At 41.5% G+C, this 17124-nt stretch overlaps 1 protein-coding gene and 1 long non-coding RNA gene across 3 annotated transcripts in view; one reads left to right on the top strand and one right to left on the bottom strand.

The window, feature by feature from the left end:
* Positions 1-17124, bottom strand: part of LOC133653979 (cadherin-4-like) — a 595795-nt gene that overhangs the window by 457842 nt on the left and 120829 nt on the right. The gene's annotated exons all lie outside the window — the stretch shown is intronic.
* Positions 6478-10891, top strand: LOC133653981 (uncharacterized). Its single transcript, XR_009826802.1, has 3 exons — positions 6478-6527; positions 6777-6910; positions 9704-10891. It is a non-coding gene; the product is annotated as an uncharacterized LOC133653981 (long non-coding RNA).

Below are 17124 nucleotides of genomic sequence, written 5' to 3' on the forward strand. Positions count from 1 at the left end.
ATGCCGGTGAGCTACGATGTGTAGTGAAGCATGTTTAGCTATTCCTCGTCCTGCAGGGATGATACTTGTAACTTACTTTTTTTGTCACCATGGAGACCAGGATTAGTGATTTAGAAGTCACTAAATCACTGCTGACGGCGGATGGATGTTAGCCGCCAGCTAGCTAGCCATGTCTTAAAGCACCTCTTCCTGAGGGCGTTTCAGTGTTATAACTTCACCTTTATCGTTAGTTTTTAAGCCAAAATGTGTCCGTTCTCCCTTTTCTGTCTACACACTGTGTCTGTTTGTAAGCACTCCATGATTGTGTGCCGCCGAACATGCTCGTCTGCTCGTAAACCAGCAATGACACGACGTGACTTTGGCGCGGGCGCGGGGGGTGCGGGACCGCTGCGTTTCAGAGACGATATAGTACCGAAAATTATTCATTAGTATCGTGGTACTATACTAATACCGGTATACCGTACAACCCTAACACATTGTCAAGAAAAGAACTAGACCGAGAAGAATATACAATGTGAAATAAGCAGACTTATGTTCAAAGCAGCATTACTCCAACATTTTAGTTAGGATGTGACGATCAAAAATTTCATGTCACGCTTATTGTGACCAAAAATACCAAGGTTATTGTTATTATCACGGTAATGTTGAATATGCTCAAAAAGTACTTAATTATTTTAATCAAGTTTTATTTTTTTCCGAAATAACTTAAGTAAATAAACACATATTATATTGTCTTGACAGAGGAAACATTAAATATTGTTCGGTTTTCATTAAAGCCATTTAATTTTTATTTGTGTGTTTCAATAAGTTTATTTTCTATTTCAATTAGTAAACGTTTTATAATTTTCTTTAAACAAATGCAAATTGGGTGATCACTTCGCTTCACTTCCGGTTTAAGTGACGTCACGCGCGTGAGTACATTTCCTGTTTAAGACATTTTTGTCTGTGTCGACTCGACTCGAGAATAGATCTTAGACAGCCCTGCATTTATGTTTAATGTGAATGCTGTATCTTAGTTGTTTAGACAGTAATGTGCTTATACAGATTTAAATTGGGGTATGACGTTTCCTAATGGGGAAATACCTTAATGCCTCTTGTTTTCATCTTAGCAAGCTAACGTTAGTCGGTCCATAATTTTATCAAAGTGCAGTTATCAATCACCGTTTTTTAAAATAATTGTAATTGATTGCGGTAATAGTAACTGTAGGGAGTTTTGCCGTAGTTATCATTATTACCGTTTATCGTTACTTCCCTATATTATAGCAATAGGTTTGCGAAGTGTGACGATTGGAGATTGTTGACAAAAATTCACTTATTAAAATTTTTGTATGAAGAGTAACATTTCAATATTAGCAGAGGTTAACTTAACACTTCTATATGCCGACAGCTTGCACTTGGAACAGAATATTAAACATTCAGTGATCACAAATACATTCATTTATTCCTGGCGGCCCGCAACTAATAAACCTGGACAGCCACAAATTGATTTGGCGATGCCTGTTTCCCTCGCTCATAAACACATTGAAAGAGGACTGTGTGCAGGGTTTTTCTTTTTCGTTTTCTTGTTTTATGGCTGGGTCATTCAAGGTTAAAGGTGCATTACCGCTACAGAACTGTATTGGAGTGTGAACCAGAGTTCCCTCCCTTCTGCCTCCCTCACATACACACACACACACACACACACACACACACACACACACACACACACACACACACACACACACACACACGAGGTAAACCTCCAACGAAAAAGGAGGTTTACCTCCAAATTCGTCAGGACAACCTAAAATCATCAGGCCGGAGGTTGGGTCTTGGGCGCAGTTGGGTGTTCCAACAGGACAATGACCCCAAACACACGTCAAAAGTGGTAAAGGAATGGCTAAATCAGGCTAGAATTAAGGTTTTAGAATGGCCTTCCCAAAGTTCTTACTTAAACATGTGGACAATGCTGAAGAAACAAGTCCATGTCAGAAAACCAACAAATTAAGCTGAACTGCACAAATTTCGTCAAGAGGAATGGTCAAAAATTCAACCAGAAGCTTGCCAGAAGCTTGTGGATGGCTACCAAAAGCGCCTTATTGCAGTGAAACTTGCCAAGGGACATGTAACCAAATATTAACATTGCTGTATGTATACTTTTGACCCAGCAGATTTGGTCACATTTTCAGTAGACCCATAACAAATTCATAAAAGAACCAAACTTCATGAAAGTTTTTGTGACCAACAAGTATGTGCTCCAACCACTCTATCACAAAAGAATAAGAGTTGTAGAAAGTTTGAGAAACTCAAGATAGCCATGACATTATGTTCTTTACAAGTGTATGTAAACTTTTGTTCACAAATGTATATTTTTATTGGGGAGTTGGTCAGCCTTTTTCACTGGCAGCTTTTCGCAGGGGGATTCATCTTGCTTGTGACATAAAAAAGCATCAGAGGAAAGTTAATATGTATCTCTGAACATATCTGTTTTGCTTAACATGTTTTCTACCTTTTTGCCTCCCCCAGCATCCATAAACATCACAGGCACAAGCATCAGGGTCAAATATGCAAGATGGTGTTATCAAACTCCCCCAAACTCAACACCACAATTAGATTTCAGTTCTATGGGAAACAGCCAGTGGCTTTCCGTAATAATTTTTTTTCTGTAACATAACCATCCATTTATTTATGACGCAGAAGAAGTCAAAAGGTCAAATCAGTTATGTTACATTGCAGTGCTCTATAGACAAAACATTTTAACCAACCTCCAACACATCTACTAAGACGGGAGCAATGCTAATTGTTTTTAAATGACAGTCAGATGGCCAAGTCAGCTGATTTGAATGGTCCGGTTGGTTAATAGCAGAACAGGGCTAAAACATACAGTATTAGACGTTGCCACTTTATAGAATGTAAAATAAAAGCAGACTGTATTTAGAATGCAAAAATCTATGAGGAATAATACAACAGAGAAACTGCATTCAGTATTTAAAAGAAAAAACGGATACATGCATACCTTCTTTGACAAACCAATAACAGACATGGCCTGTGCCTCTTGTGTTCGGGCCCATCACAAAGACATGGCAACAGATGTGGATGCATTCATGCATATAAGACCACAAATACACACTGACAGGTACGTACTGCAGGGCAGCCTTCGTCCCCTGACAGTAGACATTTGAGAGTGAATGCACTGTGGGGATGTCAAAGAAACAGAAATGAAGGAAACCGATTTGCCGAAATGAGACACAACCTCCACTCAGGCTCCTTTTAAAACTGTATTGTGGAGTTGTGCTTGTGCACATGATTAGATTTACTGTCAGGGCACTGCTAGTGATATTATATTTTCAGTCATGCCCTCCCATGTGACAAAGGAACATGCCTAGACAGAAGAAACTAGTGGTGTGGACGACAGTTTTATTGCCCCATGTAATTTGAGCCTTGATTTGCGACCTTACTGTACGCATGGAAGAGATGGGATTTAGCTTAGTCTCTACCACTGTAGTGGTTTTCACCTGCGTCCAAGCTTGAATGCTACTACTTTCTGAATGATGTACAACCCACCATTATTGAGGTAAGTGAGGTCAACAAATGGACCGCTAGCTATTCTTCTCTTTATGTTCTTTTTTTCTTTCTTTTTTTTGATCAAACATATAAAATGTTATTATTTGATTATTGCAGGTGTACTTTGTGTGACGGAACTAAAACATGACATTTCCTGCGTTACATGCCTTACATACACTGTCTATGGTAAATGGTAAATGGGTTATACTTGTATAGCGCTTTTCTACCTTCAAGGTACTCAAAGAGCTTTGACACCACTTCCACATTCACCCATTCACACACACTGATGGCGGGAGCTGCCATGCAAGGATAACCACGACCCATCAGGAGCAAAGGTGAAGTGTCTTGCTCAAGGACACAACGGACGTGACTAGGTTATTAGAAACTGGGGATCGAACCAGGAACCCTCAGGTTGCTGGGACGGCCACTCTCCCAACTCCGCCACGCCGTCCTCTATGGTTGATTATTTTACCAGCTGAAATGTAACAAAGGATATACAGCAAATTGCATAAAACGTCAAAAAGGTTCCCAGGGATGTGCTACAAGGTGACGATATTTCTGATGACTTCACTAAACTTTAATTAGACACACGACCCCCTTGTAGCCATGTATGTTTAACGACTATATTTACACTTCTGGGCTTAATTTTAACATATTTTTTAGTATTTTCACTCGGTATTCTGTTAGGTTTTGCCTACCATCATCAGGTTTTGTTTGTAATGAGGACATAACATTTGGGTATTTGAATGTTTTGGTACGTTGATGCAGTTGCCGTTTCCACCTATGTCCAGCAGTGAAAACAGTCTTTGGTGGGGGTGGGAGGAGTCTCTACAGATTAGTCAAAGTACAAACCCCGTTTCCATATGAGTTGGGAAATTGTGTTAGATGTAAATATAAACAGAATACAATGATTTGCAAATCATTTACAACCCATATTCAGTTGAATATGCTACAAAGACAACATATTTGATGTTCAAACTGATAAACATTGTTTTTTTTGCAAATAATCATTAACTTTAGAATTTGATGCTAGCAACATGTGACAAAGAAGTTGGGAAAAGTGGCAATAAATACTGATACAGTTGAGGAATGCTCATCAAACACTTATTTGGAACATCCCACAGGTGAACAGGCAAATTGGGAACAGGTGGTGCCATGATTGGGTATAAAAGTAGATTCCATGAAATGCTCAGTCATTCACAAACAAGGATGGGGCGAGGGTCACCACTTTGTCAACAAAATGCGTGAGGAAATTGTTGAACAGTTTAAGAAAAACCTTTCTCAACCAGCTATTGCAAAGAATTTAGGGATTTCACCATCTACGGTCAGTAATATAATCAAAGGGTTCAGAGAATCTGGAGAAATCACTGAACGTAAGCAGCTAAGACCGTGACCTTCGATCCCTCAGGCTGTACTGCATCAACAGGCGACATCAGTGTGTAAAGGATATCACCACATGGGCTCAGGAACACTTCAAAAACCCACTGTCAGTAACTACAGTTGGTCGCTACATCTGTAAGTGCAAGTTAAAACTCTCCTATGCAAGGCGAAAACCGTTTATCAACAACACCCAGAAACGTCGTCGGCTTCGCTGGGCCTAACTCATCTAAGATGGACTGATACAAAGTGGAAAAGTGTTCTGTGGTCTGACGAGTCCACATTTCAAATTGTTTTTGGAAACTGTGGACGTAGTGTCCTACGGACCAAAGAGGAAAAGAACCATCCGGATTGTTACAGGCGCAAAGTTGAAAAGCCAGCGTCTGTGATGGTATGGGGGTGTATTAGTGCCCAAGACATGGGTAACTTACACATCTGTGAAGGCTCCATTAATGCTGAAAGGTACATACAGGTTTTGGAGCAACATATTGCCATCCAAGCAACGTTACCATGGACGCCCCTGCTTATTTCAGCAAGATAATGCCAAGCCACGTGTTACATCAACGTGGCTTCATAGTAAAAGAGTGCGGGTACTAGACTGGCTTGCCTGTAGTCCAGACCTGTCTCCCATTGAAAATGTGTGACGCATTATGAAGCCTAAAATACCACAACGGAGACCCCCGGACTGTTGAACAACTTAAGCTGTACATCAAGCAAGAATGGGAAAGAATTCCACCTGAGAAGCTTAAAAAATGTGTCTCCTCAGTTCCCAAACGTTTACTGAGTGTTGTTAAAAGGAAAGGCCATGTAACACAGTGGTGAACATGCCCTTTCCCAACTACTTTGGCACGTGTTGCAGCCATGAAATTCTAAGTTAATTAATATTTGCAACAAAAAAAAAAGTTTATGAGTTTGAACATAAAATATCTTGTCTTTGTAGTGCATTCAATTGAATATGGGTTGAAAAGGATTTGCAAATCATTGTATTCCGTTTATATTTACATCTAACACAATTTCCCAACTCATATGGAGACAAGGTTTGTAAATATAATGCAGTCTAATATAAAATAAAGAGGGCTAGGACGGAACAAGGATATGTGTGACGTCTAGACTTTCAGACTTGATTGGACTGGTGTGTAAAATGTGTAAGCACTTAGAGACAGGCAACTTTAAGTAACACAAAAAGGCCACAGCTGAGAGATACAGTAATAGCTCTGACATTTTTCACTGCCTTATTCATCCTGCTTCTCTACAGGTAGAAACAGGTTCTACCCCTACCTACATCACTTTTTCAAACCAAAATTAAAAGTAATCATCCATCCATTTTCTACCGCTTGTCCCTTTTGGGGTCGCGGTAAAAGTAATCATGAATATAATTTTAAAAATCTATTCAAAAATGTGCTTAAAAGGACACTTTTTTTTCTTTCAACACACTATTTTAGTCCTCTCTCATGAGTGGCCCGCCTCCCTCATGGAGTCAAACAGCGGGAGGTGCTTGGCAGGAACCACACGGCCGTGCTCATCCCTGCATACTTCATTAGCGCTTCCTGTTTGCTCTGACTACACACTCCCTCAGGGATGTCCAACAAAAAAAAGGAAAAAAAAAGGTTTGTGTGGGAGAAAAGAACACGGTAATGTCTTTCTATCTATCTGTCTATCTACTGTTTCTATCTATCTATCTATCTATCTATCTATCTATCTATCTATCTATCTATCTATCTATCTATCTATCTATCTATCTATCTATCTATCTATATATCTATCTATCACAGCATTAAATGAAAATATGTATTATATTATCCCATTTGGAATTTTACTTCCTGGATGAACAAGCACTTTTGGTTGAATCTATAAAGGAAGCCTCTCAACGAGGGTATCATGTGTCTGTCCATGTGTGGAAATGGCATTAACCGCAGAAAATTGGGAAGACTCCTACAGAACCTGCAATGGCACACTTATTGGATCTGATGTAACAGTGATCGTGACCCTGGTGAGCTTAAAAAGGCTGACAGTTGAATTCATTTGCACACTGCTTTCCTCTTCTCTCGTTTTCTCCAGTGATATTTGTAGTAAATAGGAGATATGTTGCAGTATGAGCGGTCTTGGCATAGATTTCTAATCTCCCCTATACTTTAAAAGCCAAAGCAAGGTTACCAAAGATTACAATAAATATCACAATTTGCGACAGGACATGTCCCACTGTTCCAAACAGAAGACCCAGGATGTAATGGGCTTCACGGTCAGGCTTTGTTGGAGCATTTTCTTTTCGAGTTTGATGTTCTGCACTAAGGCTGAAACGACGTAGTCGACGTCATCGGTTACGTAAATATGTCGACGCCGTTTTTGTGCGTCGACGCGTCGCATATTTACGTCACACTACCGTCATGGCGGAGCGCAAAGCAGACTGTGCGAGCGAGGGGGGAAAAATCACGCCAAAAGTGGTCAAAAGTGTGGGAGTATTTCAATACACAGCCTAATAATGTTGTTGTATGCACACTGTGTCGAGCGGAAATGGCCTATCATAGCAGCACAACGGCTATGAACGAACATTTGAAAAGAAAACCATCAACTAGTCAATCGTCCGCGCGAGTATACGTTGTCATCATTACACAAAAACATGAATGTGTCATTTGTATCTGCTAGGGGTGTAACGGTACGTGTTTTGTATTGAACCGTTTCGGTACGGGGCTTTCGGTTCGGTACGGGGGTGTACCGAACGAGTTTCTAAGCTAAAGCTAACTTTAGCTGCTAAAGTGTTAACAAGCTGCTTCGCTCCTTCTGCGGCTGCCTCTGTCTCAGCACGCAGCATTGTCCCACCCACACAACCATCTGATTGGTACACACAAAGAGTTATACAAAGCGTTATCAGCCAATCAGCAGTGCGTATTCAAAACGTTACCAGCCAATCAGCAGTGTGTATTCAGAGCGCATGTAGTCAGCGCTTCAGCGTGGAGCAGATAGGTGTTTAGCAGGTGAGCATCAGGCAGCGGACTCTCCCCAAATGATAATAAACACCTCCCAGTCAACTACTAGTAACATCACTATGAGCTAGGGATGGGCGATACCACACTTTTAGGATTCGATACGATACCGATACTTTATCTTGCCTTTTCATCGATACCGATACCGATACCATTAATTTCTTATTGGCAATTTTTGTCAGTCAAAAATATTATTACTATTGTTATTATTTAAGACAAATCACAAGACAATATATAATAAAAGTAAAATTAAAATAAATAACATAAATATGAAAAATAAATTAAATATTATATATAATAATAATTATATATTAGGGCTTTCCAATTAACTGTCAAATCCGAATCGCAAGAAGCTGCAGTTATTTTTTAAAGTTTGTGATATAATTAGCAATTAATGAAATATGAAATAGGCTAATGTTTTCGAAATGTAAGAAATCATGTTACAGATTAAAACCAAAATCACAATCAATCATATATTCAAGCTTTTCTTGGGAAAAAATAAAACTGTAATGCAAAGATGAAGAATCTCCAAATTGTATCTCTTTCTTATCTTGTTTTAAATACTCAAGCAATTTTCAACTAACAGTAAATTCCCCTGTGTGGAAATTATTTGAATTTAGGATAATCATTTAAACAAAAATATTCAGTAAACATTACTAAAAAAACAAAAAAACAATGCCTGTTTTAAGTCAACAATTGGACAACACTGGATATGCCTGGCTGCATCGTTGTCGGCTGGCTGTGTGTGTGTTGCACGTTGACGACGCTCATTCGCTGTCTCCTGTCACGTGACTGGGCCAGCTCTATACTCTGCCAGGTACAGGGGTGTCCCAGCACATAGTAAGTTAAGTAAGTCATCAAAAACATCTGAAAGTGATGCTTGCACCCCCCACACGCCGTTTTTTGGTTTATATCGATACTTTTTTCAGAAAAGTGATGCCAAATGAGTAGCGTGTGAGTATCGATATATCGATACCACAGGATCGATACGCACATCCCTACTATGAGCCCGTTGACCTTCTAGGAATATAAACTGGAGCTCAGCTCACACGCAGTCCTGGCTTGAGGTGAAGGCTACCGGTAATTAGCTCTCAGTTCCAGCCACATCGACCCCTTCTGAGCGCCTATTTTCAGCTGCTGGGAATATTGTAAACAAGAAAAGAACCAGAGCATGTAGACATGCTAACCTTTCTTCATTACAACTGTTAGTCACTCACTGGAATGAGTAGAATTGGTTATTGTATACTGTGTTGGACTGGATGTTTATTTTGCACATTTTAAAAGCAATACTTAATGTTTACAGTGCTCCAGAATATTTAGATTGGCACTTTTTTGTATTGGATGTTTATCTTTATTTTTGCACATTTTAAAGCAAAATAAGCAATACTTTTACTTTTGAAATGCTTATACTATTGCAGAATATTACGATTTGCACTGGATGTTTACTTTTATATTTGCACATTAAAAAGCAAATAAGCTACTTTTAATTTTGTTAAATGTTAAAAGTTTTAAATGTTTACATTGTTACAGAATATTTTGTCATGTTGTTGTCAATGTTGACTGAGTGGCCATACTTCTTTTTTTTTTAAAAATAAAAGCCATGCCTTTTGAAAAAACTGGCCTACATTTATTTTTTCATCTTCATTTTGAATAAAAAAAATAATCGGCAAAAGGAAAAATAATCTATAGACGAATCGAAAAAATAATCTATAGATTAACCGATTAATCGAAAAAATAATCTATAGATTAATCGATAGAAAAATAATCGTTAGCTGCAGCCTTATTCTGCACATTTTCTCCAGGTACTCTGGCTTCCTCCCAGATATGGATGGGTACCCAACTCTGTACTGAATTGGCAACGGTGAGTTTGATAGGTAAGCCATCAGACATGTTTTTTTAATCAATTGTCTTATCCAGTGGCAAACTGTTGTCAAGCTGTTGCCACTCTCTACTTTGTCCTCCATCTTGTAAACACGGCGGTGTGTGTGTTGTTACAGCAAGCGAGAGTCAAAGATGCAGATATGCATAATTGAAGAAACCTGATCCAACAGATGTGCTTAGTGGTTAGCCAGAGAGGTTGTAAAATCAGTCTTTTACAAGATGACAAATTGGATGGTACTGACGCTACCTCGGCGACATGTTTTGAGACAAATGATTTTGCTTGGACAATAAACACACCTTTGATCAGCACACCACAGACATTCAAAAAAGAAGTCAACAAAGACTGTCAGCCATCCGAAAACTCAAAGGACTATATGTTGCACCTCATCTCCTGTTATTACTTTACCAAAGCATTGTTCAACCCATCCTTATGTACTGTTCCACATGTTTTTTCACCATGCTTTCTGTAACCAACCGGACCAAACTCACACGCATTACAAACATAGCAGCTAAAATCATCGGCCTACCCACACCCAACATTTCAGACTTAAACCACAGGTCCATCAGTCGACTGGCAAAAACAATAGTCCAGGATATCACTCACCCACTACACCAATACATCATCCCACTACCATCAGGGCGCAGGTACAGAACCATCAAATTCCGGAGGGCCCGCCTCAGGAAAAGCCTTATCCCTGCAGCTATAGCCGCCCTTAACAGCAGGCCCAGCCGACCTGTCTGACAAGCATGTAAATGTGTGTTGGTCATGTAGGATGTCTTTTTTTGTTATTTTTGTTTTTGTGATGTGTAATGTCTATTGTTCAAATGTACGGGAGTGAAAAGGAATTTCCCCAAGGAGACCAATAAATCTAAATCTAATCTAATCTAAAGGTTCTGCTATAAACACACAATGTAAGGCAGGGGTCTTTGATGCTCCCAGGTATTCACCTTGTTGGAGGGACAGATGAATAAAGGTGGTCCTGGACGTTCCTAGAAATAATGAGGGAACAAAATCTAAATTATTTTTGAAAAAATGTGTGGAGCTGAATTTTCCCTGAAATATGCATCAAGGCTATAAAGTGTGCTTACCTGATTAATTGAACAAAATAATCAATAGATTATTTGATGTATGGATTTATATTGTGTACAAATTAAGAGCGTGAAGGGAATGCATGTGTTGGTAATTGCTATGAAATGGAATAGTTAAAGTTAAAGTACCAATGATTGTCACACACACACTAGGTGTGGTGAAATTTGTCCTCTGCATTTGACCCATCCCCTTGTCACCCCCTGGGAGGTGAGGGGAGCAGTGAGCAGCAGCTGTGGCCACGCCCCGGAATTTTTTTTGTGATTTAACCCCCAATTTCAACCCGAGATGCTGATTGCCAAGCAGGGAGGTAATGGGTCCCATTTTTATAGTCTTGGGTAGGACTCGGCCGGGGTTTGAACTCACAACCTACCAATCTCAGGGTGGACACTCTAACCACAAGGCCACTGAACAGGTGTAGCACTGCAGCTATCATAATCGATAGCTGCAGCCCTAAATTCTTAACATTTGACATTGTCTCTCTGACGTCACGTCACAGTATCTGCCTGACTACTTAGAGATAGGGGGGCGTGTCGGTCTCTCAGTGATGACAGAAGTAGAACGCACCATCACACGCTGTTATTTTTCAGGCCTTTCTAGCTTCTTAAAATATTGTTCAGTCAGTAAAAATTAACTCCTCTTCTCAACCCAGCTCTTTTAAGGACACATGAATCAATGACCACCGTTGTTTTCATTAATATTATTACTATTTGCTTTTAATGACGATCATGGTCGCCGTAGTCAAAAAATAATAAACAAGTGTGCAACCACTGTTGGCAGTCCTTTATCTTTTCAGAGCATTTTTATGGCAGACTGCTGCATGAGAGACATAATGAAGTCCATACAGTTAACTAAAAAGTGACATTGTCGTAGCTGTGTGACATATTTAAAAGAGAGAACATTGTGTTAAATTGGGATGAACAGTATTGTAAATACTGCAGTAATGCAGTTCCAAAGTCTTCCCAATAATGCCCTGACGTGTGACGGTGTCAAACAAAAACTTGAGTGTAGTTTTTTTTTTCTGGCGCTTTTTCACTGACCGATGTAAAAATAAACTAAATATCCAACAAATCTCTACGCAGCGCAGAACCGGCAAGGTGGGGGCGTGGAACGCCGTAAAGGGGAGAAAAGGAGAAAGCATGCGGAGAAGTATGTCTGTAGATAAGAGGACTTTGCTTTCCTGAACATGTTCATCAAAATCCATACATAACTGTTTGAGTTGTGTTGCTAACAGACAAACACACCCTGGCGAAAACACAATCTCTTTGGCGAAGGTCTGTCTCAAGCGCTTCTGGCGACACAGAGCATGTCACAGCGCACCGCCATGGAGGAAAAGCGCCCTGTAGGAGTGCGGACAATGCACTCCATGGGAAATAAAGGAAGCTACTTGATGAACCCATCCATCCATTTTCTACTGCTTGTTCCTTTCGGTGTCATGGGGGGTCTGGAGCCTATCCCAGCTGCACTCGGGGACACCATTACCCGGACAAATATATTTGAAGCCAGCAAAGCTAAACATCAATGTTTGAGGTATTTACATTATTAAAAGTCAGTTAACTTTTCAGAGAAACAGCATTTTCCAGACTGATATAAAAAAAATGTCCACTGGAGAGGACAGTGCTTCCCAGAAAGTAAAAGTTGAACATTATTTACTTACACTAGGTACACTGGATGTTTACATTGTCATTTTAAAGACAATCAAGTGTAAGTTTTTGTTTTATATTTGTCAGGTTTGTCCCTGGCAGTTTGGTTATGTTTTAGTTTTTCCTCTGTTTGTCTTTATTTCCTGTCAGCGCTCTTATTTTGGTTGTTTCCTGCTTGTCTCCCTGAGTGCTGTTTTCCCTCAGCTGTGGCTGATTGGCACCTGGCCACACCTGATGTCAATCAGCCAGCTGCTATTTAAACCTGACTTGCCATTCAGTCTGTGCTGGAGTATTGATTGTTGATGTCATCACTACCTGTCCTGCTAATACTCGTCGATGTCGTTATTTGCGGTAAGCTGTTCCTGTTGGCTGGTTCCTATAGCTATTTACAGTTTGCTGTCTCCTAGCTCCTTGTTTTGTGTTTTCCTGTTAACCAGATCATGTTAGCCGTTAGCTATTTCCAGTTTTTCAGTTTTCTGGTTCCTGTTTCCAGTTTGCCTGTTCCTAGTTCCTGGTTTGTTTTTTCTTTATTGTGGACATTAAATCATATTTTCCCACACAAAGCCTGCCTTCTCTGCATCTTGGGGTTCGTCACCAACACCATGTGACAGAATACTCCAGCCTGACACGAACCCCGCAGAGATTTCGATGGCAGAGAGGCTTGACAGGATTCTGGTGATGATGGCTAAATTGAAGAATAGTTTGGCTTCATTTCAAGCCCTCTCCCACCCACCCCTGTCGTCTGTGGGCCTATCTGGTGACGTCTGGGATCCATCCCTTGAGGGCGGGGGTATGAGTAGCTGTGCAGCTGGGGAGGCACAGCTACTTCTCACCCCAGTGGGTCTGCAACAGACGGTGCCATCCTCTTCGGTAGGCCAGAAGACGCCACCATGCACTCCGGTGGGCCAGCAGCAGACGCCGCCACCACCCTCTCCGGTGGGCCAGCAGCAGAGGGCGCCACCACCCTCTCCGGTGGGCCAGCAGCAGAGGGCGCCACCACCCTCTCCGGTGGGCCAGCAGCAGAGGGCGCCACCATCCTCTCCGGTGGGCAAGCAGCAGAGGGCGCCACCATCCTCTCGTCGGCCACGGATGTGGTTGTTCCATGGGCGACCGCCTCTTAAATTGCGGCGGCGTTCAACCCGTCGTCGCCACCCGACTCTTCCCCGCTGGTTGCGGGGACACTTGGCCTGGCGACCCACCGCCTTGTCCTCCCTACACCCTCCCGTGACTTTGGACTGGTTTTTTTTGGGTGGGGGGTGTTTCTAGAACGTATGGTATCCATTATGGGAAGGGGGCTACTGTCAGGTTTGTCCCTGACAGTTTGGTTATGTTTTACTTTTTCCTCTGTGTTTGTCTTTATATCCTGTCAGCGCTCTTATTTTGGTTGTTTCCTGCTTGTCTCCCTGAGCGCTGTTTTCCCTCAGCTGTGGCTGATTGGCACCTGGCCACACCTGGTGTCAATCAGCCAGCTGCTATTTAAACCTGCCTTGCCATCCAGTCTGTGCTTGAGTATTGATTGTCGATGTCATCACTACCTGTCGTGCTAATACTTGTCGATGTCGTTATTTGCAGTAAGCTGTTCCTGTTGGCTGGTTCCTATAGCTATTTACAGTTTGCTGTCTCCTAGCTCCTTGTTTTGTGTTTTCCTGTTAGCCAGATCCTGTTAGCCGTTAGCTATTTCCAGTTTTTCTGGTTCCTGTTTCCAGTTTGCCTGTTCCTAGTTCCTGGTTTGTGTTTTTTCTTTATTGTGGACATTAAATCATGTTTTCCCACACAAAGCCTGCCTTCTTTGCATCTTAGGGTTCGTCACCAACACCATGTGACAATATTTGTTTGAAACAGTGGATGTTCCAGCACTATTCTTCGCACTTGAAAATACCTGTTTGCAGTAATAAATAGGATTAGAACATTTGAACATTATGTTTGTGTTTAATTACAGTAGGTGTATTTATCCTGAACATTCCTGCCACTTCATTTTACACACTATGACATTTTGTCTTTTTTTTTTTTAACAATTCCACAATAATATTGTACTGTGGCCTTGTAAGATTTTGATATTGTTGTATACCAAGTGTTAAACAAACTTGGCAATAATTTTGATTCTAATGTAAGGACATAAAGTGAGCATGCGTTATCATACTTTCCCATGAAACATGAAAAGAGCAATGAATGGAATTTAAACAAATACCATAATGGATGTCATGAAGGCAGTTCTCCTGCTTTTTTCCCCTCTTGTTTTCCTATTCCCCTCTCCTCTCGTGTCTGTCCTGGCATTAGTTTCAGGTGTGCTGCCAGTCATCCGAGCCCACCTGTTGCTAATCAACTACCAGACTTAAACCCTGGATCTCCACTCAGCCGGTGCCAGTTCGTCCGTTGCCTGCGGTAGAATCTAACCACGAGCTCACTTACTCTGACCTTTGCCCTGAACCTTTTGTAATTCCTGTTTTTGTATTTCCTCAGGTGGAGGACAGATTTGGACCCGCTTTTCCTGGAGCTGAACTTTTGTTACTATTGATATATTTTCTCCAGTGATTTTTTGTTATTAAAAAGAGACTTTTAAGGATCTGCACTTGGATTCTCATTCTTTTTTTAAACCACAACAGAACGAACTGGCCATGATGAATCCAGCGGATCTTCCCCTTGATGAAGACACACCTGTGGCAAATCCGTTTCGCATCAAGGCATCCTGCTTGGCCTGCATGAACAAACAGTACGCCATCTTGTCCAAGGAAATCAGGACCTTGTATCATAGATGAGTCAATTAATGAACCAAATGTCTGTTTTGACTAAGAAACTTTTATCCACAGCCTCTGCCCAGTCACCTTTGACTCCTGCCTCACCCCACGCCTCTGCCACAACTCTTGAAGTTCCCGTGCCAAACCCTGAGTCTTTTCATGGGGACCTGAGCAGCTGTCGAGGCTTTCTTCTGCAGTGTTCCAACGTTTTTCAGCTCAGACCAACAACCTTTCCACAGATAAGTCAAAGATTTTGTTTATGGTTAGGTTACTGCGTGTCAGGGTCTTAACATGGGCAGAGGCAGAAGACTCCAAGAATCCACCGGCACTCAGAAGATTGAATGACTTTATTGAGCGTTTCCGGCAAGATTTCGACCACCCAAATTATGCTGGCAGTGCTGCTAAGTGTGTCCTAGCTCTACAGCAGGGAAGTCATAGTGCTGCTGATTATTCTGTGGAGTTTCAAACATTGGCAGCTGATTTAGGGTGGAATGACAAGGTGCTTATGGAGATTTTTAGTAAGGGCCTTAACGACCAGATAAGGGATGAATTGGCTTGCAGAGACGAAGAGACACATTTCAGTTCACTCATTTCATTGGTGATTCGTTTAGATAACCGTTTACGTGAGCGCCGCCAAGAGAAGACTGGTCAATCTAAATTCCCTCAAACTGTTGACAGACCAGCAATTAAAGCAGCAGAAATTCCCCGTCCTACCCCTCCTGCAGCTACTGAAGAAACCGTGCAACTGGGCAGAGCACACCTGTCTCCTGGAGAACGGCAGCAACGCATGCGGCTAGGTCAGTGCCCATATTGGGGATCGGGTCATTTAATTTCCACTTGTCCAGTCAGGCCAAAAAGATCGGACTCACCAGTAGTCCTGGGAGTATTGGTGAGTTCTGAAATAGGGTGTAGTCCCCGATTGTTACTTCCGGCTACCCTTAGTTTGGGTAAATTTTCCCTACCTATGTCAGCGTTGATAGATTCTAGTGCTGAGGACACCACTCGTGTTGGGACATCCTTGGTTGAGTTTGCACAACAGCGACTGGTTACATGGTAGGATTACAGGTTGGAGTGAAAAGTGTCACATTAATTGCCTTCGCTCTGGCCTAGTGTCAGTTAAGGATGGTCCCTCTGAGCCTCTTGAAATTTCGGACCTGTCGAACATCCCCACATGTTATCACGACCTAGCAGAGGTATTCAGTAAGGATAAATCCTTATCTTTACCTCCTCACCGCGCATATGATTGCACCATTGAACTCCTTCCTGGTGCAATATTGCCCTCTAGCCGCTTGTACAATTTTTCATGCCCAGAGAGGGAAGTGGTATAGCTCGGTTGGTAGAGCGGCCGTGCCAGCAACTTTAGGATTGCAGGTTCGATCCACGCTTCCGCCATCCTAGTCACTGCCGTTGTGTCCTTGGGCAAGACACTTTACCCACCTGCTCCCAGTGCCACCCACACTGATTTGAATGTAACTTAGATATTGGGTTTCACTATGTAAAAGCACTTTGAGTCACTAGAAAAAAGCGCTATATAAATATAATTCACTTCACTTCACTTCAAGTGATGGAGAAATATTTAAGCGAGTCTCTATCAGCGGGCTTAATCCGTCAATTTTATTCCCCTGTCGGTGCAGGATTTTTCTTTGTAGAAAAGAAAGACCAGTCCTTACGTCCCTGTATAGATTACCGTGGCCTGAATAACATTACCATCAAAAATAAATATCCACTACTTTTGCTCACGGCTGCCTTTGATCCATTACAAGGATTTGTCATTTTCACAAAATTAGATCTGCGCAATGCGTACCACCTCGTATGTATTAGAGAAGGTGACGAGTGGAAAACAGCTTTTAACAGCCCCATGGGACATTTCGAATATT

The sequence above is a fragment of the Entelurus aequoreus genome, linkage group LG07 (assembly GCF_033978785.1).
Source record: "Entelurus aequoreus isolate RoL-2023_Sb linkage group LG07, RoL_Eaeq_v1.1, whole genome shotgun sequence".
NCBI lineage: Eukaryota > Metazoa > Chordata > Actinopteri > Syngnathiformes > Syngnathidae > Entelurus > Entelurus aequoreus.